This window comes from Somniosus microcephalus, chromosome 29, assembly GCF_052327205.1.
Source record: "Somniosus microcephalus isolate GS21.2 chromosome 29, FLI_Smic_1.0, whole genome shotgun sequence".
Classification (NCBI taxonomy): domain Eukaryota; kingdom Metazoa; phylum Chordata; class Chondrichthyes; order Squaliformes; family Somniosidae; genus Somniosus; species Somniosus microcephalus.
Window position 1 is genome coordinate 40,471,251 of NC_141015.1, and position 25,385 is coordinate 40,496,635.

At 48.8% G+C, this 25,385-nt stretch overlaps 1 protein-coding gene and 1 long non-coding RNA gene across 3 annotated transcripts in view; one reads left to right on the forward strand and one right to left on the reverse strand.

The window, feature by feature from the left end:
* The window catches only part of LOC147098682 (netrin receptor UNC5B-a-like), a 339,224-nt gene that overhangs the window by 273,313 nt on the left and 40,526 nt on the right, over positions 1 to 25,385 (reverse strand). The window lies entirely within an intron of this gene.
* LOC147098683 (uncharacterized) lies at positions 2,655 to 23,883 on the forward strand. The gene is made up of 3 exons (XR_015074214.1): positions 2,655 to 2,784; positions 10,971 to 11,096; positions 20,663 to 23,883. It is a non-coding gene; the product is annotated as an uncharacterized LOC147098683 (long non-coding RNA).

A 25,385-nucleotide genomic window follows, 5' to 3' on the forward strand; every position in this document is an offset into this window, starting at 1 on the left:
GAAGTACTTTCGAATTATAGTCACTGTTGTAATGTAGGAAACTCGGCAGCCAATTTGCCCACAGCAAGCTCCCACAAACAGCGATGGTGATAATGACCAGATAATCTGTTTTTAGCAATGCTGGTTGAGGGATAAATATTGGCCCAGCACACCGAGGAGAAATCTCCTGCCTGACTGTAAAACGCTTTGGGGCTTCTTAAGGTCGTGAAATGTGCTGTAGAAATAAACAGAAACATAGAAACGTAGGAGATAGGAGCAGGAGTAGGCCATTCGGCCCCTTGAGCCTGTTCCGCCATTCAATGAGATCATGGCTGATCATCCAAATTCAGTACCCTGTCCCTGCTTTCTCCCCATATCCCTTGATCCCTTTAGCCTTGAGAAATATATCTAACTCCTTCTTGAATATATTTAATAAGTTGGCCTCAACTGCCTTCTGTGGTAAAGAATTCTACAGGTTCACCACTCTCTGGGTGAAGAAATTCCTCCTCATCTCAGTCCTAAATGGCTTACCCCTTATCCTTCGACTGTGACCCCTGGTTCTGGACTCCCCCGCCATCGGGAACATCCTTCCTGCATCTAGTCTGTCTAGCCCTGTTAGAATTTTATAAGTTTCAATGAGATCCCCTCTCATTCTTCTAAACTCCAGCGAATATAAGCCTAATCGACCCAATCTCTCTTCATACGTCATTCCTGCCATCCCAGGTATCAGCCTGGTGAATCTTCGCTGCACTTCCTCCATGGCAAGAACATCCTTCCTCAGATAAGGTGACCAAAACTGCACACAATACTCAAGGTGTGGTCTCACCAAGGCCCTATACAACTGCAGCAAGACATCCCTGCTCCTGTACTCGAATCCTCTCGCTATGAAGGCCAGCATACCATTTGCCTTCTTAACTGCCTGCTGCACCTGCATGCTTACCTTCAGCGACTGGTGCACAAGGACACCCAGGTCTCGTTGCACTTCCCCTTTTCCCAATCTATTGCCGTTCAGATAATAATCTTCCTTCCTGTTTGTGCCACCAAAGTGGATAACCTCGCATTTATCCACGTTATATTGCATCTGCCATGCATCTGCCCAATCACCCAACCTGTTCAAATCATACTGGCATTTCTCGGCATCCTCCTCACAGCACACACGCCCACCCAGCTTTGTGTTATCTGCAAACTTGGAGATATTACATCTAGACAAGTCCTTCCCTTTCCTTTGGTAAAACTTGGCACAAAGTGACAGCATCTTTAGAGATGCACAGCTCAGAGATAGTTCCTCCGCGTGTCGAGTTAAGGAACGATCCTTTTACTAAACTCCACGTCGATCGGGCAGCAGCCGCTGGGATTCGGCACAGGAAGAGGCACAGAGGAGGCGTCTCACCCCCTTTGTAACAGGCATCGGCCAGGAATTCCCAGCAAAGGAAATGTAATTACCTCGTCAATACAGCGGAGAGTTTCCTCTCCGAATGGCTGGATCTCAAACAGAAGCAGCCAGCGTGGAACGCGAGAATGTTTCGGAGTTAACAGCGAGTGCGCAACAGTCTGTTCTGCGCTAAGGGACCGCCTGTAGTATTTGCAAATGGGCAGAAAAAAAGCGACCATTGCTCTGTGCTCCAACTAAACGGGTGAAACAAGAACAAAATTGCTTGAGAGAAAAATGAATTGACTGAACGCAGCTCGGTAATCAAGTACCAGCTGAATAATCAGGACGTCGTCCGGTGTAGGCTTCTTGAATCCTTTCATGCAGTTCCCAAGTATTAGGCTGGATGGAATCTCCAATAAAACTTGGGAGTGTGTGCTCCTCATCTGCCCATTCGCCTCCCCCATACACAGTTACTGATGTAAGAAAACTACTAGGCACTTAGTCTAAGCATTAAACAAAGCTTTAATCAACTGTTTTACACCATGGAGGTCTAGTTGTGTCCTTCACTAGTTCCTGTTAAGAATGTCCTGCGCAAGCTGGGCCCGTGCCCGAGTATTTATACTCTCCCTGGACAGCGCCACCCGCAGGCCGCTCAGTATTATTTCATAAGTCTTCATTTCATGAATGACTGATTCATATCAGTTACCCTGTCCCATCCACCTTCCACACAATCATGCCATTTGCCCACTCCCCCTCTCTATACAGAACCCCATCTGCCCACTCCCCGTCCCGACACAGCCGCCCTACCCATCCGTTCCCTCTCCCCACACGCAGCCAGACACACAAAGAAGCGGAGTGCACTTTAGGAACCAGAGTGGACGCACCGTCGGATTTTCTGTGGCTCCCAAGGCCCAGAGTCTTTGCTCTTTTTTCATACCATGTTTGTAACATTCGCTAAAGCTATCTGCGGGGTGGGGGGGGGGGTGCGCATGCGCTGTGGAACATGTCCCTTTTGGGGGACACATTTAGACACACAAGCACCTGGAATTAGCGTGAGGGTTCTACCAATCTCCTGACGTCACTTTGACGGGAGATGGGTGGAAATCTTGGGGAGGATCGGCGTAAACGGGGTTTGCACTGATCTTCCGCTAAAGGGATCAGGAGAAACCCAGGCGGATATTCTACCCCACATAAGAGTAAACGCCGTTGGGGCTCAATTGCGGTGTGTGTGTGTGATGTTCAGGCTACGAACGCCCAACAGAATCTCTCTGCCTGTCACTTTAACACAGGTGTCAACCCATTTATCTTAAGTGGAATTTTGACACCAGCTCATTAAGCGAATATCGCCTTTCACCTCGTGTGTTTCTGGGAGCTCTGCAGTAGAGAGATGGAACTGATCGGAAAGAGTTTTACACACGGGCCTGAATGACAAGGTAAGGTGATTGGATTGAATGATCTTTTTACCGGTTCTACCCGCTTTAGGTAAAACTGATAATAAACTAGAATGAGCTAATGCCACTGCTCAGCGTATAGTTGTATGTGGCTCAGTCGGTAACTCTCTCGCCTCCAAGTCAGAAAGTCCCCGGTTCAAATCCCCCTCCAAAAACTTGGGCACTAAATCTAGGCTGACTTTCCCAGTGTGGTACTGAGGGAGTGCTGCACTGTCGGAGGTGCTGTCTTTCGGATAAGATGTTAAACCGAGGCCCCGTCTGCTCTCTCAGGTGGACATGAAAGATCCCACGGCACTATTTCGAAGAAGAGCAGGGGAGTTATCCCCGGTGTCCTTGCCAATATTTATCCCTCAATCAACATCACTAAAATAGGTAAATATCACATTGCTGTTCGTGGGACCTTGCTGTATGCGGATTGGCTGTTGAATTTCTTACATTACTTCACTTCCAAAGTATTTCATAAAGCATTTTGGGACGTCCTGAGGTTGTGAAAGGTGCTGTACAAATGCAAGTCTTTCTTTCCAGTAAAGATTCTCAATACAGGGACAAGGGCAGCAGGCACATGGGAACACATTCTCCTCCAAGTCACACACCATCCTGACTTGGAAGTATATCGGCCGATCCTCCATCGTCGCTGGGTCAAAATCCTGGAACTCCCTCCCTAACAGTACTGTGGGAGCACCTTCGCCACACGGACTGCAGTGGTTCAAGAAGGTGGCTCACCACCACCTTCTCAAGGGCAATTAGGGATGGGCAATAAATGCTGGCCTTGCCAGCGACACCCACATCCCAGGAATGAATAAAAAAAGCGATACTGTATTTAAATCCACAGCAGAGTGTATCCTTTTGCCTATTTTGTTTTCTGCTCCGAGACCTGAATTGAGACAGACAGCTGATGCGGAAGAGGTCCAGGGTTAAATAACGACATCACCACTGATGTGAACTGCCCTCCCTTCCTTCTGTCAGGCTCAGTAACTCATTCAAGGCAGGCAGTGTCATCTGTCACTGTTTGACCGAAGCCACACTCAACAGCAAGGCATGAAAGGAATAGATGTTAATGATCAGTTGTAACCAATGGATTTGACTTTTTAAAAGCCGTACCCGTCCCCCCAGTCGGTTTTACAAGGCTGTGAGTTCGACGCACTTCCCAGTTTCACCGTTTGTGCAGCCTATCACTGTGTGAATCGGCAAAGTTACTCTTTCCTTGGCTGCCAACTCCGCCCTTCGATTCAGCCCGTTACCCGGTGATGTGTTAAAGTTTCTGAGGCTCAAGAAAGGTGAAAGAGGAGCGTCACCGAGTCCGGCAGCACCAGAGTGCCATAAACCAAGGGGTTATTACCCACCAAGTACGATTGGCCAGATAGCACTTGGTCTCTCTTAGCAAATGTCTCTTGAGGTAACTGGATCTGAAAAGGCAGTGCCATTGTCTATTCACGTGCCCCATTACTCCTCTGGTGCGAAGCTCTGTCCTTCCCCATCAACTGATTTGGTCTGCTTGGGATTGGAGTGACATCCTGAACTAATTCCCACATTTTAACTCTTGCTGAGATACCGTCATCTCAAAACACGGAACCATAGAAACATAGACATAGAAGATAGGAGCAGGAGTCGGCCATTTGGCCCCTCAAGCCTGCTCCGCCATTTAATGAGATCATGGCTGATCATCCAAATTCAGTAGCCTGTCCCTGCTTTCTCCCCATACCCCTTGATCCCTTTAGCCTTAAGAAATATATCCAACTCCTTCTTGAATATATTTAATGAATTGGCCTCAACTGCCTTCTGTGGTAGAGAATTCCACAGGTTCACCACCCTCTGGGTGAAGAAATTCCTCTTCATCTCTGTCCTAAATGGCTTACCCCTTATCCTTAGACTGTGACCCCTGGTTCTGGACTCCCCCGCCATCGGGAACATCCTTCCTGCATTTAGTTTGTCTAGTCCTGTTAGAATTCTATAAGTTTCAATGAGATCCCCTCTCATTCTTCTAAACTCCAGCGAGTATAAGCCCAATCGACCCAATCTCTCCTCATACGTCATTCCTGCCATCCCAGGTATCAGCCTGGTGAATCTTCGCTGCACTCCCTCCATGGCAAGAACATCCTTCCTCAGATAAGGCGACCAAAACTGCACACAATACATCAAGGTGCGGTCTCACCAAGGCCCTGTACAACTGCAGCAAGACATCCTTGTTTCTGTACTCGAATCCTCTCGCTATGAAGGCCAACATACCATTTGCCTTCTTAGCCGCCTGCTGCACCTGCATGCTTACCTTCAGTGACTGGTGCACAAGGACACCCAGGTCTCGTTGCACTTCCCCTTCTCCCAATCTATTGCCGTTCAGATAATAATCTGCCTTCCTGTTTTTGCCACCATGTACAGGATGAATGCACAGGGAGTCTGGACATGGATGTGCAATCATTACCTGCGATCCAGCCTTGCCCCCCACACCCCCCACCCAGTGACACAGTCCGTTTTATTCAATGCCAGGAAAGTAGACTGGGGGGCGGAGAGAGGGGTGGCTGGCGGAGTCCGGAACAAGGGTGCATAACCTGAAAATTAGAGCTGCATTCAGTTCTGGGCACTGCACCTCGGGAAGGATATATTGACCTAGGAGGGGAGTGGAGCACAGATTAAACAGAACGATGCTGGGGCTAAAAGTTTTAAATAATGAGGACAGGTTGCATAGACTGGGCTTGTATTCCCTGGAGTGTAGAAGATTAAGGGGTGATCTAATCGAGGTGTTTAAGATGATTAAAGGAATTGATAGGGTATAGAGAGAAACTATTTCCTCTGGTGGGGGGAGTCCAGAGCAAGGAGGCAGAACCTTAAAATTAGAGCCAGGCTGTTCAGGGGTGATGTCAGGAAGCACTTCTTCACACAAAGGGTGGTGGAAATCTGGAACTCTCGCCCCAAAAGGCTGGTGAGTCTGTGGGGCCAATTGAAGTTTTCAAAACTGAGATTGATAGATTTTTGTTGGGCGAGGGTATTAAGGGTTACCGAACCAAGGTGGAGATGGAGTTAAGATACCCATTAGCCATGGTCTAAATGAGTGGCTGTTGAGGCTGGGGGGTCAATTGGAAATTTCAAAACTGAGATCGGCACATTAATAGCTCTCGCCATTGGTCGCCCAACATGTCGATCCTCGCAGAGCCCCGCTTTCCCGCGGCAAAATGGAAAGTGGACAGACTCTTCGTTACCTGATTGGATGATTCTGGACTGTCAGTCAAGCAGCCTTTGTTCCCAATTCCAATATTTTTATAACTAATAAACAAGTGTTCAAAGAATATGAAAGAACACACAATCTTTTTTAATGCCCCTATGATTTTTCTCCCGGGTGTTGCTCCCAGCAGTGTTCTGGAGATTAATCTTCAAATCCTGGAGACTCCAGAACAAGTTAGATATATTTCTTAAGGCTAGAGGGATCAAGGGATATGGGGAGAAAGCAGGGACAGGGTACTGAATTTGGATGATCAGCCATGATCTCATTGAATGGCGGAACAGGCTCGAGGGGCCGAATGGCCTACTCCTGCTCCTATCTTCTATGTTTCTATGTAATCCTGAAGGGTTGGCAACCCAAGGGTGAGGATAAAACCCTAGGTACAGACAAGCGATAAGGACGTCCAAGAAAGCCATTAGCTTTCTGCTCACATGCAATGGGCAACATACGGCTTTAATGTTGGGTCACACAGCAGTTAATATTATAAGAACAAATAAGAATTAGGAGCAGGAGTCAGCCATTCGGCCCCTCGAGCCTGCTCCGCCATTCAATAAGATCAAGGCTGATCGTCGACCTCAACTCCACCGTCCCGCCCGATCCCCAGATCCCTTGATTGCTTTGCTTATTTAAATGGTCATTATCTCTTTAACAAATTGCAAATACTTCCCATCTTGCTAGTTGGCCATTCTTATGGCCTTGAACTGAATCAATTTGGTGCAGCTTTGATAATCCAATGATCTCTTCCATCTGGCGCAACAGTTGTTGGGGTCGTGCCAGTCACATTCAGGCATCTGTGTCCACACGACTATCCCAGTGACCACACTAAACCCACAGAGTCTACAATTAAAGCGTCACCTCAGCAAGGAATCATTCTTCAATCCGCTCAAACGTCTGCCTTCTCACCCCCTTCTTAATCGTTTCAAATGTGTATGATTGTTGAGCACAATCAATCAGTTAGAATTCGGTTAATGAGTTCAGGCTAACTTCCTCTCTTTGCTATTTTAGCATTTACTTTAAACACAGATTCACCACCTCACAAGACACAGCACTGGCGTATGAACAGTCAATATGGGGGAGTGATGCACCGAGGGAGGGACGCACCGGGGGAGGGAGGCACCGGGGGAGCGACGCACCGAGGGAGGGAGGCATCGGGGGAGGGAGGCACCGGGAGAGCGACACACCGGGGGAGCGTGGCACCGGGGGAGGGACGCACCGGGGGAGGGACGCACCGGGGGAGCAACGCACCGAGGGAGGGAGGCACCGAGGGAGGGAGGCACCGAGGGAGGGAGCCACCGGGGGAGGGAGGCACCGGGGGAGGGAGGCACCGGGGGAGGGAGGCACCGGGGGAGCGACGCACCGAGGGAGCGAGGCACCGGGGGAGGGAGGCACCGAGGCCACAGCAGCAACCCTGCCACTTCCCTTTCTGAGATCAACTATCTCAGCGCAGAGCGAGGATCGATTCTTCTCTGTGAGGCTCAGTACCTCACGGGACGGCGCATTTACTCATGAGACTGGCCAACAGAGCGGCTTCGTTTTGCTGTACTGGGGAACTTGCAAATACTGCCGTCAATTATAGTTAAACAGGCCGCTGAGAAACACCCAAACTAGCTGTGCAGATAAAACTGAGAGAGAGAGAGAGAGAGAGAGAGAGAGAGAGACAAAGAAGGCCTTTAGCATTTCATTGAATTCTCTCCACTAGATTTTCCTTGATTTTCAAACTGAGAAGACCCATGTAGTGGGAAACAAGTGACACACTGGAGTACTGTTTTAACAGATCCTAAGGGTAATTATCCGGGTACAGTGCCATCCTCCAGAAAGCAGCCATCGATCATAATGGCGGCCAGCCGACTACAGCTCCCCCTCCCCCATCAAAAGAGGTTAGATATTTGCTTCAACTTCAGGAACAATAGATTCTTGTTCTCAAACAACATAAGTTGGGCATAGTTTTTTTTTATAACTGTACCAAAGCTACAATCTCCTCCCCCAAAATGGATGGGGGCCTCATCTTGGCAAACACACAAGTCCAGTTATTAAATGAGCAAAAGTCTGGCATTAAAAAATGTATTTCAATCTTCATATATTTGTACTAAATAATCATAGCAGCTACGACACATTGAGGGCCTGTCCTCCTCAACCCTCGCTGTAACTGCAAACCTCACAGTCACATAAGAAACATAAGAAAGTGGAGCAGGAGTGGGCCACACGGCCCCTTGAGCCTGCTCCGTCACCAATGTAGGCGGAGAGAGAGCACAAGACAACAACAATAACTTGTATTTATATAGCATACACAAACATCCCAAGGCGCTTCGCGGGAGCGCGATCAAACAACATTTGACACCGAGCCACGTGTGGAGATATTAGGACAGGTGACCAAAAGCTTGGTCAGAGAGGTAGCTTTTAAGGAGCGTCTTAAAGGAGGAGAGCGAGCTGGAGAGGCGGCAGAGTAAAATGAATAGCTGACTAAAAAGAACGTCTTTGCTGGTTCCCTACATGGTTGTGCAATCACAAGGTCAAAACAGGGGCAGCTTTTAGGGAGGTTAAAATCACCCTGTCCAATATTAAACGTTAATGTGTTTACATGGAATGCTGTTGACTGCTGTTTTAGTGAAAGCGTGACCTGTCGGGTCAAGATATTCTTTGAAACAGAGGACAAAAGAATTTCATATAAACACATTCATGAGATCTTGCTAAAGCCTCACAGCATGATTTCACCCCATTTCTGAAGTTCTTAGCTGTTCTGCCAAGAGATACCTTAAGGCAGAGGAGTGCTTAAACTTTAAATTTCTTTGGGTCACGTGAATTGTCTTGGAGCCTTGTGGGATTCCTATAAAATTTAAATCGCTCTTCCTATTCATTTGGAGATGTCTCAAGTTGCTGATGCTAAAAGATCTTGGGGTTCTGATTCAGGATGTGCGAGCGAGCAACTCTTTTCAAAAGCTCCAGGAACACAAAATTCGAGAAGGACAAACCAGCACGAAAGAAAGACGAGCGTAAATGATGATGCAAAGCGGTTTGGCTCTGTGGGACGGATTACTCGGTTCCAGGAACCATCCCTTCAGACAATCCTGCTCCTAGGAGTGCTCTCCCCTGCTCACCCTGATGAGAGATGACCATCGGTTCAAAAAAAACACCAATCTTTAAATTCATGTCTGCATTGAAAACCATTCTTGTAGCACCTGCCCCGGGGACTGGGGGGAATTGAACGGAAATTAACCCTTCAATTGGCCTGCTGGTCTTTTTGTGTGTTCTGGCTGCAAAGCTGTTTAACATCTCCACCCCTTTCCAAAAGACAATGCTTCGCTTCCAGAAGTGAGGAATGCGCAACTCATTTATATTAAAGCTACACAGCGTACAGGAACCTCCCTACCAGTCCATTAGCATCTGTCATGCTTTGAGTACCATAGGAATCTATTCCACATTAGCGAAACTGTTGTTGTGATGATGTTGACAAACCAATCTCATGCCTTCGGGGAGCACTTATGGTAATGGCAATCAAGCCAACGCACCTAATAAACTATTGAACACTTTGAATACTCATTCCGCTGCACTTACCAAGATTCATTGGCTTTCCTCAACAAAAAAAACAGAAGGGGGTGCCAACAGATGTGGGTACAAGGTGCCGTTCTTTCAGCGAGGCCTCTGGGAATGCAAAGCAAATGCAGCATCTAAACCATCTGCACAAATCAAATAGAATCGCTCAGCATGGCCACGTCACCAACAGTTGTGCAAAGAAAGAGAGAAGGTCCATGTGGTCGCATGCATTACTTCCCCGTCACAAAGCACCATGGCTCACGTTGTTCAATGCGTATGTAAATTAGAGCGGCCGTGCATGAAATGTCAGCTCCGTCAAGAGTCCACGGTGGGGGTTTCTTTTTTAAACCCCCTTCCCCATCTCCCAAAAACGTGCTGTCAAAATTCTGAATGTCCCTATATAAAACTAGCAGACCCTCACCACCCGTGATGTTGCTCACGGAGGGGGAGAATACAGTGGTGGGGGGCAATGACGGGTGGTAATGGAAGGATTTGGAAAGAGGGTTGCGAGAGATGTTCGACAGCAAAATACTGCGGATGCTGGAAATCCGAAATAACAACAGAAGACGCTGGAAAAACTCAGCAGGCCAGGCAACATCCGTGGAGAGAGAAATAGAGTCAACGTTTCAGGTCGAAACCCTTCGTCAGGACTGAAAAAACACAGGAAATGAAACAGATTAAAAGGCCAGTTTGGGGGCTGGGAAATGGGGATGAAAGAACGAGAGAAGTGAAGAGACATTAAGAGGTATTCAAAACCAGACGAGATGGTGATCGGACTAGTGGAGACAAAAGACGGCTCTAGATTAGGTGTGAAATGCGCTGGCAGAATGGGAGACAGCTGCCATGTGGGAGAGAGAAAAAGGGGGAAGGGCACAAAACAAAGGTGTGGATAAAATATATAACTAAAAATGTAATAGGGGCCGAGGTTATGATCTGAAATGCGAGAGATGTTCCCTGAAACAGTGAGGTCTGGGAGATACAATCCGAACGGAATGATGTGACAGATTATTTTTGTTTGCCGTGTGCCATTAGCAAGATGTCATTGGCTGTAAAGAGCTTTGGGACCATCCTGAGGGGGCTATATAAATGCAAGACCTTTCCTTTCTGGACAGGTAGATAGACAGACGTGTGCGGGAATGTTTTATTGCCCAATAATTAAGGGTAAGTCATTTGTTTTTGTTTACGCACTGGCATTTTTACTGCCGTTTATAAAAACTGCAATACCCAGGCAGCAAATCATGCTGCATTCGGGTCGCCAACCCTGGTTGGACATATTCCTGGAGGTTCCATCACATGTCTTGCTGCCTCCAACTGCCCCGCCCAATCAACAGCCTTTGTTCCCCGGCTCCACTATTTTTAGAACTAATAAATGAAAGGATTCAAAGAACATGAATAACCACACAATTTTGGGTTTTTTTCGAAGCCCCGGTGATTTTTCTCCTGCGTCTGCTCGCAGTAGGGTCCAAGAGTGAGGAACCTTTAATTCCTGGAGACTCCAGAGCAATCCTGGAGGGGTGGCAGCCACGTGCACGAACTGAAAATAAGTCAGGTGAGATTTGTCACGGGGACATCGAGTCAAACCGAAACACGGGCACCACCTAGAAGACCCTCCCTAAAGCACTGCTATTCACAGGGATAGTACGGAATTCGGAGGAACTGGAGCAGGTTGAGCGGCTTCCCCCTCCGCCCGTCCATCGGCAGCGGAAACCGCCACCGGTCCTCTCGATACCGAACTGCCTCAACTCGTTGCTGCCCTGAGAGTAAATCAGGCAGTCAGTCACAGCCGATGACTAACTGACAGGGGTGGAATTGGAAAGACGCTCCAGTAGCAAGCTGAGTCTGGCTGCTCCAGCTTGTGGACTGGCAGATTATATAGCGGTGAGATAAAACCTGTAGCGCTTTTAAGAGATGGCCTGAAGTAAAGTGCCGAAAGAAGAATGGAAAATGTTTTATAATCTCCAGAATGCAATTAAATTTGCCACATTGAGCAGCCAACTTAAGTTACAGTCTTGAAATTCTGCTGTACGCTATTAGTGCACAAACAGTTTGACATTCCTCTGTCCACTCTCTCATCAAAGACACAAACTCCTTTATTTTGAAGTCAGTTGATTCTGGGTTAACTCTCGATGTTGATTTGTGACGTAAAAATCTAGGCTGACACTTCAGTGCAGTACTGAAGGAGTGCTGCACTGTCGGAGGGGCAGTACTGAGGGAGCGCCGCACTGTCGAAGGGGCAGTACTGAGGGAGCGCTGCACTGTCGGAGGGGCAGCACTGAGGGAGCGCCGCACTGTCAGAGGGGCGGTACTGAGGGAGCACCGCACTGTCGGAGGGGCAGTACTGAGGGAGCACCGCACTGTCGGAGGGGCAGTACTGAGGGAGCGCTGCACTGTCAGAGGGGCAGTACTGAGGGAGCGCAGCGCTGTCGGAGGGGCAGTACTGAGGGAGCGCCGCACTGTCAGAGGGGCAGTACTGAGGGAGCGCTGCACTGTCAGAGGGGCAGTACTGAGGGAGCGCCGCACTGTCGAAGGGGCAGTACTGAGGGAGCGCCGCACTGTCGGAGGGGCAGTACTGAGGGAGCGCCGCACTGTCGGAGGGGCAGTACTGAGGGAGCGCCGCACTGTCAGAGGGGCAGTACTGAGGGAGCGCCGCACTGTCGGAGGGGCAGTACTGAGGGAGCGCCGCACTGTCGGAGGGGCAGTACTGAGGGAGCGCCGCACTGTCGGAGGGGCAGTACTGAGGGAGCGCCGCACTGTCGGAGGGGCAGTACTGAGGGAGCGCCGCACTGTCGGAGGGGCAATACTGAGGGAGCGCCGCACTGTCGGAGGGGCAGTACTGAGGGAGCGCCGCACTGTCGGAGGGGCAGTACTGAGGGAGCGCCGCACTGTCGGAGGGGCAGTACTGAGGGAGCGCCGCTCTGTCGGAGGGGCAGTACTGAGGGGGCGCCGCACTGTCTGAGGGTCAGTACTGAGGGAGTGCCGCACTGTCGGAGGGGCAGTACTGAGGGAGCGCTGCACTGTCGGAGGGGCAGTACTGAGGGAGTGCTGCATTGTCGGAGGGGCAGTACTGAGGGAGCGCTGCACTATCAGAGGGGCAGTACTGAGGGAGCGCCGCACTGTCACAGGGGCAGTACTGAGGGAGCGCCGCACTGTCGGAGGGGCAGTACTGAGGGAGCGCCGCACTGTCGGAGGGGCAGTACTGAGGGAGTGCTGCAGTGTCGGACGGGCAGTACTGAGGGAGGGCTGTACTGTTGGAGGGGCAGTACTCAGGGAGCGCTGCACTGTCAGAGGGGCAGTACTGAGGGAGCGCCGCACTGTCGGAGGGGCGGTACTGAGGGAGCGCCGCACTGTCGGAGGGGCAGTACTGAGGGAGCACCGCACTGTCGGAAGGGCAGTACTGAGGGAGCGCCGCACTGTCGGAAGGGCAGTACTGAGGCAGCGCCGCACTATCGGAGGGGCAGTACTGAGGGAACGCCGCACTGTCGGAGGGGCAGTACTGAGGGAGCGCCGCACTGTCGGAGGGGCAGTACTGAGGGAGCGCCGCACTGTCGGAGGGGCAGTACTGAGGGAGCACCGCACTGTCGGAGGGGCAGTACTGAGGGAGCGCCGCACTGTCAGAGGGGCAGTACTGAGGGAGCACCGCACTGTCGGAGGGGCAGTACTGAGGGAGCGCCGCACTGTCGGAGGGGCAGTACTGAGGGAGCGCTGCAGTGTTGGAGGGGCAGTACTGAGGGAGGGCTGTACTGTTGGAGGGGCAGTACTGAGGGAGTGCCGCACTGTCGGAGGGGCAGTACTGAGGGAGTGCCGCACTGTCGGAGGGGCAGTACTGAGGGAGCGCCGCACTGTCAGAGGGGCAGTACTGAGGGAGTGCTGCACTGTTAGAGGGGCAGTACTGAGGGAGTGCTGCAGTGTTGGAGGGGCAGTACTGAGGGAGGGCTGTACTGTTGGAGGGGCAGTACTGAGGGAGCGCTGCACTGTTGGAGGTGCAGTACTGAGGGAGTGCTGCACTGTCGGAGGTGCCATCTTTCAGAAGAGACATTAAACCAAGGCCCCATCTGCTCTCTCAGGTGGACGTAAAAGATCCCATGGCACCATATTGAAGAAGAGCAGGGGAGTTCTCCCCAGTGTCCTGGGGCCAATATTTATCCCTTAATCAACATCACTAAAACAGATTATCTGGTCATTATCACATTGCTGTTTGTGGGAGCTTGCTGTGCGCAAATTGGTTGCCGCGTTTCCTACATTACAACAACAGTGACTACACTTCAAAAAGTACTTCATTGGCTGTAAAGTGCTTTGGGACGTCCGGTGGTCGTGAAAGGCGCTATAGAAATGTAAGTTGTTGTAGTTGAAATGGGCCTAGATTGAGAAAGGGGAGCATTAATTAATTAATAACTTAAAAATAAACATGCATAGCCATTGCTGTAAGATTTATGGGATGGAATTCACAGCCATTAGTCCAGCGGCTGTTCTGTGTACCAAGCAGAAAAGCTCTCAGTCAAATTGATTTTTGGAATCGAGTGAAGGCTGCAAAATGCAGTCATTCCTCACCGCCCTCCACCATCTCAGTTGCCTTCTTGGCTCCCAGCACCAGCAGCCAGAACCCTGCTGTGCTCAAACTGGCTGCATTACAACAGTGACTACACTTCAAGAGTGTTGCAATGGCTGGAAAAGGCTTTGGGACATGCCGAGGTCGCGAAACGCGCTGTCTAAACCCAAGCTCTTCGCTGTCTAAACCCAAGCTCTTCGCCGTATAAACCCAAGCTCTTCACTGTATAAACCCAAGCTCTTCGCCGTCTAAACCCAAGCTCTTCACTGTATAAACCCAAGCTCTTCGCCGTCTAAACCCAAGCTCTTCGCCGTCTAAACCCAAGCTCTTCGCCGTCTAAACCCAAGCTCTTCACTGTATAAACCCAAGCTCTTCACTGTATAAACCCAAGCTCTTCACTGTCTAAACCCAAGCTCTTCACTGTCTAAACCCAAGCTCTTCACTGTCTAAACCCAAGCTCTTCGCTGTCTAAACCCAAGCTCTTCGCCGTCTAAACCCAAGCTCTTCGCCGTCTAAACCCAAGCTCTTCACTGTCTAAACCCAAGCTCTTCGCTGTCTAAACCCAAGCTCTTCGCCGTATAAACCCAAGCTCTTCGCCGTATAAACCCAAGCTCTTCGCCGTATAAACCCAAGCTCTTCGCCGTCTAAACCCAAGCTCTTCACTGTCTAAACCCAAGCTCTTCGCTGTCTAAACCCAAGCCCTTCGCCGTCTAAACCCAAGCTCTTCGCCGTATAAACCCAAGCTCTTCGCTGTCTAAACCCAAGCTCTTCACTGTATAAACCCAAGCTCTTCACTGTATAAACCCAAGCTCTTCGCCGTATAAACCCAAGCTCTTCACTGTCTAAACCCAAGCTCTTCACTGTCTAAACCCAAGCTCTTTGCTGTCTAAACCCAAGCTCTTCACTGTCTAAACCCAAGCTCTTCGCTGTCTGAACCAAAGCTCTTCGCTGTATAAACCCAAGCTCTTCACTGTCTAAACCCAAGCTCTTCGCTGTCTAAACCCAAGCTCTTCACTGTATAAACCACAAGCTCTTCACTGTATAAACCCAAGCTCTTCGCCGTCTAAACCCAAGCTCTTCGCCGTCTAAACCCAAGCTCTTCGCTGTCTAAACCCAAGCTCTTCGCCGTATAAACCCAAGCTCTTCGCCGTCTAAACCCAAGCTCTTCACTGTATAAACCCAAGCTCTTCACTGTCTAAACCCAAGCTCTTCACTGTATAAACACAAGCTCTTCGCTGTCTAAACCCAAGCTCTTCGCTGTCTAAACCCAAGCTCTTCACTGTCTAAACCCAAGCTCTTCGCTGTCTAAACCCAAGCTCTTCACTGTCTAAACCCAAGCTCTTCGCTGTCTAAACCCAAGCTCTTCGCTGTATAAACCCAAGCTCTTCACTGTCTAAACCCAAGCTCTTCGCTGTCTAAACCCAAGCTCTTCACTGTCTAAACCCAAGCTCTTCGCTGTCTAAACCCAAGCTCTTCGCTGTATAAACCCAAGCTCTTCACTGTCTAAACCCAAGCTCTTCACTGTATAAACCACAAGCTCTTCACTGTCTAAACCCAAGCTCTTCGCCGTCTAAACCCAAGCTCTTCGCTGTCTAAACCCAAGCTCTTCGCCGTCTAAACCCAAGCTCTTCGCTGTCTAAACCCAAGCTCTTCACTGTATAAACACAAGCTCTTCGCTGTCTAAACCCAAGCTCTTCGCTGTCTAAACCCAAGCTCTTCACCGTCTAAACCCAAGCTCTTCACTGTATAAACACAAGCTCTTCGCTGTCTAAACCCAAGCTCTTCGCTGTCTAAACCCAAGCTCTTCGCCGTCTAAACCCAAGCTCTTCGCTGTCTAAACCCAAGCTCTTCGCCGTCTAAACCCAAGCTCTTCGCCGTCTAAACCCAAGCTCTTCGCTGTCTAAACCCAAGCTCTTCGCCGTATAAACCCAAGCTCTTCGCCGTATAAACCCAAGCTCTTCACTGTCTAAACCCAAGCTCTTCCCTGTCTAAACCCAAGCTCTTCGCTGTCTAAACCCAAGCTCTTCGCCGTATAAACCCAAGCTCTTCGCCGTATAAACCCAAGCTCTTCGCTGTCTAAACCCAAGCTCTTCGCTGTCTAAACCCAAGCTCTTCGCTGTCTAAACCCAAGCTCTTCGCCGTCTAAACCCAAGCTCTTCGCCGTATGAACCCAAGCTCTTCGCCGTCTAAACCCAAGCTCTTCACTGTCTAAACCCAAGCTCTTCGCTGTCTAAACCCAAGCTCTTCACTGTCTAAACCCAAGCTCTTCGCCGTATAAACCCAAGCTCTTCGCCGTATAAACCCAAGCTCTTCGCCGTCTAAACCCAAGCTCTTCACCGTCTAAACCCAAGCTCTTCGCTGTCTAAACCCAAGCTCTTCGCCGTCTAAACCCAAGCTCTTCGCCGTATAAACCCAAGCTCTTCGCCGTCTAAACCCAAGCTCTTCGCCGTATGAACCCAAGCTCTTCGCCGTCTAAACCCAAGCTCTTCACTGTCTAAACCCAAGCTCTTCGCTGTCTAAACCCAAGCTCTTCACTGTCCAAACCCAAGCTCTTCGCCGTATAAACCCAAGCTCTTCGCCGTATAAACCCAAGCTCTTCGCCGTCTAAACCCAAGCTCTTCACTGTCTAAACCCAAGCTCTTCGCTGTCTAAACCCAAGCTCTTCGCCGTCTAAACCCAAGCTCTTCGCCGTATAAACCCAAGCTCTTCGCCGTCTAAACCCAAGCTCTTCGCTGTCTAAACCCAAGCTCTTCACTGTATAAACCCAAGCTCTTCACTGTATAAACCCAAGCTCTCCGCTGTATAAACCCAAGCTCTTCACTGTCTAAACCCAAGCTCTTCGCTGTATAAACCCAAGCTCTTCACTGTATAAACCCAAGCTCTTCACTGTATAAACCCAAGCTCTTCGCTCTATAAACCCAAGCTCTTCACTGTATAAACCCAAGCTCTTCGCTGTATAAACCCAAGCTCTTCACTGTAGAAACCCAAGCTCTTCGCTGTATAAACCCAAGCTCTTCAAGTATAAACCCAAGCTCTTCACTGTATAAACCCAAGCTCTTCGCTGTCTAAACCCAAGCTCTTCGCCGTATAAACCCAAGCTCTTCGCTGTATAAACCCAAGCTCTTCACTGTCTAAACCCAAGCTCTTCACTGTATAAACCCAAGCTCTTCGCCGTCTAAACCCAAGCTCTTCACTGTATAAACCCAAGCTCTTCGCTGTATAAACCCAAGCTCTTCACTGTCTAAACCCAAGCTCTTCGCTGTTTAAACCCAAGCTCTTCGCTGTATAAACCCAAGCTCTTCGCTGTATAAACCCAAGCTCTTCGCTGTATAAACCCAAGCTCTTCACTGTCTAAACCCAAGCTCTTCACTGTCTAAACCCAAGCTCTTCGCTGTATAAACCCAAGCTCTTCGCCGTATAAACCCAAGCTCTTCGCTCTATAAACCCAAGCTCTTCACTGTCTAAACCCAAGCTCTTCACTGTCTAAACCCAAGCTCTTCACTATCTAAACCCAAGCTCTTCACTGTCTAAACCCAAGCTCTTCGCTGTATAAACCCAAGCTCTTCACTGTATAAACCCAAGCTCTTCACTGTATAAACCCAAGCTCTTCACTGTCTAAACCCAAGCTCTTCGCTGTCTAAACCCAAGCTCTTCGCTGTCTAAACCCAAGCTCTTCACTGCATAAACCCAAGCTCTTCACTGTCTAAACCCAAGCTCTTCACTGTCTAAACCCAAGCTCTTCGCTGTCTAAACCCAAGCTCTTCGCTGTATAAACCCAAGCTCTTCACTGTCTAAACCCAAGCTCTTCGCTGTATAAACCCAAGCTCTTCACTGTCTAAACCCAAGCTCTTCGCCGTATAAACCCAAGCTCTTCACTGTCTAAACCCAAGCTCTTCGCTGTCTAAACCCAAGCTCTTCGCTGTCTAAACCCAAGCTCTTCGCTGTCTAAACCCAAGCTCTTCACTTGAATATCAAGGAGGCACGAAATGCACAGCTCGGAAACTTGCCCAACCACGCAACCTTTATCTTCAGCAGTGGTTACCTCTGACTAACACTCCATCAAACCTTTCTGGAGAGGCTTCCTTCAGTCCCATTGATACTCTATTACTGTTCCTTTAAAAATTCAAACAATCACCAACACACCATTAACATAAGAACATAAGAAATAGGAGCAGGAGTCGGCCATTCGGCCCCTCGAGCCTGCTCCGCCATTCAATAAGATCATGGCTGATCTTCTACCTCAACTCCACTTTCCTGCACTATCCCCGTATCCCTTGATTCCCTTAATATCCAAAAATCTATCGATCTCTGTCTTGAAAATACTCAACGACTGAGCCTCCACAGCCCTCGGGGGCAGAGAATTCCAAAGATTCACCACCAACTCAGTGAAGATATTTCTCTTCATCTCAGTCCTAAATGGTTGACCCCTTATTCTGAGACTGTGACCCCTGGTTCTAGACTCTCCAGCAAGGGGAAACAGCTTCTCAGCTTCTACCCTGTCAAGCCCTGTATGAATTTTATATGTTTCAATGAGATCACCTCTCATTCTTCTAAACTCCAGAGAGTATAGGCCTAGTCTACTCAATCTCTCCTCACAGGACAGCCCTCTCATCCCAAGAATCAAGCTAGTGAACCTTCATTGCAACCCCTCCAAGGCAATTGCTGCAATCCTTGTTTTATTTCCCATCTTTCTTTGTGTTAAGCTCTTCTGGCCTGTTCTTTGCAATGGGTTCAGACACTGTCCTTTCTTGTTGAGAAGCATGGTTCAAATCCGCTGGTGAATCAGATGGTAATCCCTCCCTATGGCTGCAAGTCGCCTCTCTATGGAAGAAGCCTACGTGGTAGGAGTTTGGGGCCCTCTTACCCCTATTCCCAATGGACGCGGATCCTGAGCGCAAAACTGACCACAATTCAAGACTAAATAGGCAATATTGCTTGGGGAGACCAGAAAGATACCTCACTTTTTCCACGTAATTATTGAATCTTGAAATTGAAGTTGCTTTTACGTGGGGCACACAACTGATGATATGAGACCTGGTCTTCCAGCACTGGTCGCACTGCACAGTATAAACAAGCCCGGGTCCTTAGATCCATGAAACGGTGCCATTGGGAAAAGACACGGCACATGTACCTCAATCGCTGGAAAATTAATGAAGTTTTGACAAATATAAAAGCCCCTCTTATCCCATCTATCAGTATTAGCCATGTCTTACCAATATCATTAGCAAGTCACAATGCACTTAAAAAGAATAGAAAATAGGGGTAATGACCAGCGATATCACTTTAGAGCAATTAAGACTGGTCCCATAGCTTAGATACTGAGTGTCTAAAATGTACAATGAAACTGGCGCAGTATCAGTTTACGTAGAGCACAGGTTCAGGACATTGATTCTCTATGCAATGAGCCCCTGGTCTTAACTGTGCATGCGTAGGGAGTTTGAGGTTAGGGAGGTTAAGCAGCGCCTCGATTTTAAAATTCTCATCCTTGTATACAAATCCCTCCATGTCCTCGCCCTTCCCTATCTCTGTAACCTCCCCCAGCCCTACAACCCCCCGAGATCTCTGCACCCCTCCCTATCTCTGTAACCTCCTCCAGCCCTACAACTCTCCGAGATCTCTGCGCTCCTCCAATTCTGGCCTCTTGAGCATCCCCCGATTTTAATCGCCCCACCATTGGCGGCCGTGCCTTCAGCTGCCTGGGCCCTAAGATCTGGAATTCCCTCCCTAAACCTCTCCGCCTCTCTTTCCTCCTTTAAGACTCTGCTTAAAACCAACCTGCCCTCATATCTCCTTATATGGCTCGGTGTCAAATTTTCTTTGATTACGCTCCTGTGAAGCGCCTTGGGATGTTTTACTACCTTAAAGGCGCTACATAAATACAGGTTGTTGTTGAGCTTGTTTCAAGGAAATGAGACAAAAAATGAAGAGATTGGAGATGGGAGCTATTTTTGTGCAATTTCTAGCAAATGGCCACAGAGTGATTTGTACAGAACTGAAGCAGGTCATCTCCTTGCCCTCTTTATTGGATATCAAATGTTCTGCCTCTACTACATACTAAGATATTACCAAAGAATTAATGCATAGAATAGGAACTGCATGGGAACAGGCTACAAGGCAATCTAATTCAGGAATACAGCCATGGCTCAGTGGGCAGCACTCTTGCTCAGAGTCAGAAGGTCGTGGGTTCAAGTCCCACTCCAGAGACTTGAGCATAAAAATCTAGACTGACGCTCCAGTGCAGTGCTGAGGGAGTGCTGCACTGTCGGAGGTGCCGTCTTTTGGACGAGACCCTAAACTCTCAGGTGGACAGAAATGTTCCCACGGCACTATTTCGAAGAAGCGCAGGGGAGTTTTCCCCGGTGTCCTGGCCAATATTAATCCCTCAACTAACACCTAAGAGCAGCTTATCACATTGCTGTTGGTGGGAGCTTGCTGTGCGCAAATTGGCTGCTGCATTTCCTACACTACAACAGTGACGACACTTCAAAAGCATTGGTTGTGAAGTGCTTTGGAATGTTCTGAGGTCGTGAAAGGAGTATATCAATGCAAGTTCTTTATTTCTTTCACAGGCGGTGCCAGAACTACGAATGTAAAGCTGAAGCGGTTCAGGACTATTGGATGGCTCAAGAATGGCCTTGGCTCGGCTGCCCGTGTAACTCCAATATTCCTTACTCTGCTGGTTTCTCCTGCTTGAATTCCATGGGCCTGGAGATTTGCAAAGAGCGATGCTCCATCACTGATGGATAGATCCAAAATCTGAGCAGAAGTCAGGCTGTAAAAGTAGCACGAAATGAATGGGAACTTTCATTTACACTGGAAAGGAGCCCTTGGGGCTTCACGATACTGCGATTCCAAGAACCTCACAAAGGCAAAAAGGCTTTGGGCGCTCCTTGTCTAGACTAGAGAATGAACTTGTGTCTTAAATGCATCATCTACATTGCTTATATTAGTCATTTTACTGACAGCAGATACTTACTTGCTGCCCATTAAGCTGCCACTGTGCAGAACTTGGTTTGGTGGTTAGAAATGAGAATGGGTTTATACGAGGTGTTTATTGGAATGAGCACCTCAATGGATACCCGGAGATAGTTGGCATTGCTGATAACAGACTTGCGGTTTTTGTTTCTGGAGGTGGCAGGGGGAGCGGGGAGGGAGCTTTGTTGTGGTAACTGTGGTGGTTACGGCGGGAAGATGGGACTGCAGCGCAGACCTGGTCCCGCGTAAGACAGCAGCTGTGGCCGACACTTGATCTGAAGAGCAGCAGCGTTTGCTTGACACGCAATGTGGCAAATGGATGCCACGCTTTGCAGCAGATTATCGCCCATTACCAGTAAGCGCGCTCTGCAAAGTTCCCCGCTACTGTCCTGTCTCCTGCATGTCACTCAGCTCTGCTGCACCAGGCAGGGCTGTGAAAGCATTGTGCTTCAGCAACCTGTCTGGGCAAAGCGAGAGGCTGCCCCGAGTCTGGCAGAAGCACGGGAGAACAATCAAGTCCCCCGCAGAGTGCTTTTTATCCCTTCCGCTTCCAGACGCCCACTGAAACACAGCCAAGAAAAACTTTCCGAAGAGGGAGCATGACTATGCATAGCAGCTTCGTGGGGTCTGAAGGAAAAAGAAACATCCCCACCCCCATCTACTGCTCACTAATATATAATATTTTATCCACACTTTTTGTTTGTGTCTTTTCTTCTCTCCCACACGGCAGCTGTCTTTCATTCTGCTGCACAATTCACACTTCATCTAGAGCCATCCTTTGTTTCTTAACCTGTCCCATTACCATCTCCTTTTGCCTTGAATATCTCTTAATGTCTCTTAACCTCTCCTGCCTTCTATCCTATCACAGACCTTCCCTTTTGTTCTTTCATCCCCGCCCCCTTTTCTCAGCCTCTTCACTTGCTTAAAAATCTGTTCCATTTCCTGCTTTTTTCCAGTTCTGACGAAAGGTCATCGACCTGAAATGTTAACTCTCTTTCTCTCTCCACGGATGCTGCCCTGGCCCGCTGAGTATCTCCAGCATTTTCTGTTTTTATTTCAGATTTCCAGCATCTGCAGTATTTTCTTTTTGTACTGCTCGCTAAGATGGTCGGTGAATTTCACAAATATTCGCTGAATGCCAGCACCCGCCACCCCCCCCCCCCAATACACAGGAAGTCTTCCTTTTGAAATTAACAACAACAACAACTTGTATTTATATAGCGCCTTTAACGTAGTAAAATGTCCCAAGGCGCTTCACAGGAGTGTTACAAGACAAAAAAATTTGACACCGATCCACATAAGAAACATAGAAGATAGGAGCAGGAGTAGGCCATTCAGCCCCTCGAGCCTGCTCCGCCATTCAATGAGATCATGGCTGATCATCCAAACTCAGTACCCTGTCCCTGCCTTCTCTCCATATCCCTTGATCCCTTTAGCCTCAAGAAATATATTCAACTCCTTCTTGAATATATTTAATGAATTGGCCTCAGCTGCCCTGTGTAGCAGAGAATTCCACAGGTTCACCACTCTCTGGGTGAAGAAATTCCTCCTCATCTCTGTCCTAAATGGCTTACCCCTTATCCTTAGACTGTGAACCCTGGTTCTGGACTCCCCTGCGATCGGGAACATCCTTCCTGCATCTAGCCTGTCTAGTCCTGTTAGAATTTTGTAAGTTTCAATGAGATCCCCTCTCATTCTTCTAAACTCTAGTGAATATAAGCTCAATTGACCCAATCTCTCCTCATACGTCATTCCTGCCATCCCAGGTATCAGTCTGGTGAATCTTCGCTGCACTCTTTCCATAGCAAGAACATCCTTCCTCAGATAAGGCGACCAAAACTGCACACAATAAGGATAAATTAGGGCAGGTGACCAAAAGCTTGGTCAAAGAGGTAGGTTTTACGGAGCCTCTTAAAGGAGAGAGAGGTAGTGAGGCGGAGAGGTTTAGGGAGGGAATTCCAGAGCTTAGGACCTTGGCAGCTGAAGGCACGGCCGCCAAAGGTTGAGCGATTATAATCAGGGATCCTCAAGAGGCCAGAATTAGAGGAGCGCAGATATCTCAGGGGATTGTGGGGCTGAAGGAGATTACAGAGATAGGGAGGGGGGCGAGGCCATGGAGGGTTTTGAAAACAAGGATGAGAATTTTGAAATCGAGGTGCTGCTTAACCGGGAGCCAATGTAGGTCAGCGAGCACAGGGGAAATGGGCGAACGGGACTTGGTGCGAGTTAGGACACAGGCAGCTGAGTTTTGGATCACCTCAAGTTTACGTAGGGTGGAATGTGGGAACATTTAACATTTGAAAGAGCGAGAGAGAGAGAGAGGCGAGATCTTCGTAGAGCACCGACATGCGATATGGGGCTTGTGATGCCTGGCAGCTGAGGTTTACTGCTACAAACAGTTCATAAAGATTACAATAGCAAAATACTGCGGATGCTGCAAATCCGAAATAACAACAGAAAACGCTGGAGGTACTCAGCAGGCCAGGGCAGCATCCGCGGAGAGAGAAACAGAGTTAACGTTTCAGGTCGAAGACCTTTCGTCAGAACTTTCGTTCATAAAGATTGCCTGCAGCAAGTAAAATGTTACACCAGGGTTTGCAATCCAAATTCCACGAGTGGTGTTATAAATCTCATCATTCATCAAGAAACTACTCGTGAAATAACGCTGGATGGCCAGCTGGTGGCGCCGCCCAAGGAGTATAAATACTCGGGTGTCGGCCCCAGCTTTCCAGGGACATTTTGTAAGACAAGGAACTAGTGAAGTACAACTAGACCTCCATGTTCTGAAACAAGTTGATTAAAGCCTTGCTTTATACTCAAACCAAGTGCGTAGTGAGTTTTATTACGTCAGGTGGCATTCACCAAGGATACAATTTTCTTTTCCGTGCAAAATGCTAATTGGATTCCAGGATGACAGAGAATGCTCTTATTTCAGGGGTAGGGGGAAATCCTCAGCGACTGACTGTCTACGAGCTTTGTAATCGTGATGTGCCGGAAGAATGAAGTTATACTGCAGCTACCCATCTCAAATTTATTGCCTGGCTGTAATCCCAGACCCACTGGTCCGGGAGAGGGCTCTGTGCTCAGACACTGGCACTGTTGCACAGAGCTCCGCTCCTGGACAATAAATTTACATTCATTGGAGAATTTGGGCAGGAGCAACTGCAGTCTCAAAGTATAAACTCTGCTTCATTGTATAAAGGACCCACGAGCAGCCACTTACCGCGCTGCAGTTATAGACAGACACAGTCTAGACACAAAAGGCATCAAGGGGTATGGGGAGAGAGCGGGAATATGGTATTGTGATAGAGGATCAGCCATGATCTCATTGAATGGCGGAGCAGGCTCGAAGGGCCGAATGGCCGACTCCTGCTCCTATTTTTCTATGTTTCTACACTGTCTGTGGTGCCATATGCGACAACCTCCTTTAGGTGTCAGCTGTGGCTCAGTGGGTCGCATTCACTCTCTCTCGCCTCTGAGTCAGAAGGTTGTGGATTCAAGTCCTACCCCAGAGACTTGAGCACAAAAATCTAGGCTGACACTCCAGTGCAGTGCTGAGGGAGTGTCGGAGGTGCCGTGTTTCGGATGAGACATTAAACCGAGGCCCCGTCTGCTCTCTCAGATGGACGTAAAAGATCCCAAGGCACTATTTCGAAGAAGAGCAGGGAAGTTCTCCCCGGTGTCCTGGCCAATTGTTTATCCCTCAAACATTGGTTGTAAAGTGCTTTGGGACATCCTGAGGTCCTGAAAGGTACTCAAGCAAAGTTCTAGCTTTCGGTTCCCAAGCAAAGGGGTGATTCACGCTAAGAAGTGCAGCCTATGAAGAGAGACCCACACATCTCCCAGTGTCTGCACTGTTATTATATAAAAATCGTTCACAGCCAGTTTATATCGATGACCGTCTGAATCAGCAATAGTTTAAGATCTACCATTGAGTTGAGTTCAGACCAACTTGGGGAATTCACATGTAATGAAGGGAGGTTCTGACTTTGAACCATTGTGAGGTGAATCCGACCTCTATCTGTCCACTACCTCGATGTCTCTGCGACTCCGACCAACTTTAGCCACGGGTCTCGCTGAAGAATTCCTCAGGTTATCAGCCTGAAGATGTAGAAAGCCAGACTTCCACAATGGGCAGAGTGAGAGGGAGGGAGGGAGCAGAGATACGCTGTGAAATGAGATGCAAATGATCTCGGCGTTTGCAGGAACTTTCATTATACCGTTCCCAGTAATGATGTATTGAAGTCACTTTACAGTTGTAAACATGTTACTTTATCATCTGAAGGAAAATACCCCCAGGCCCAGCTAGATTTGAGT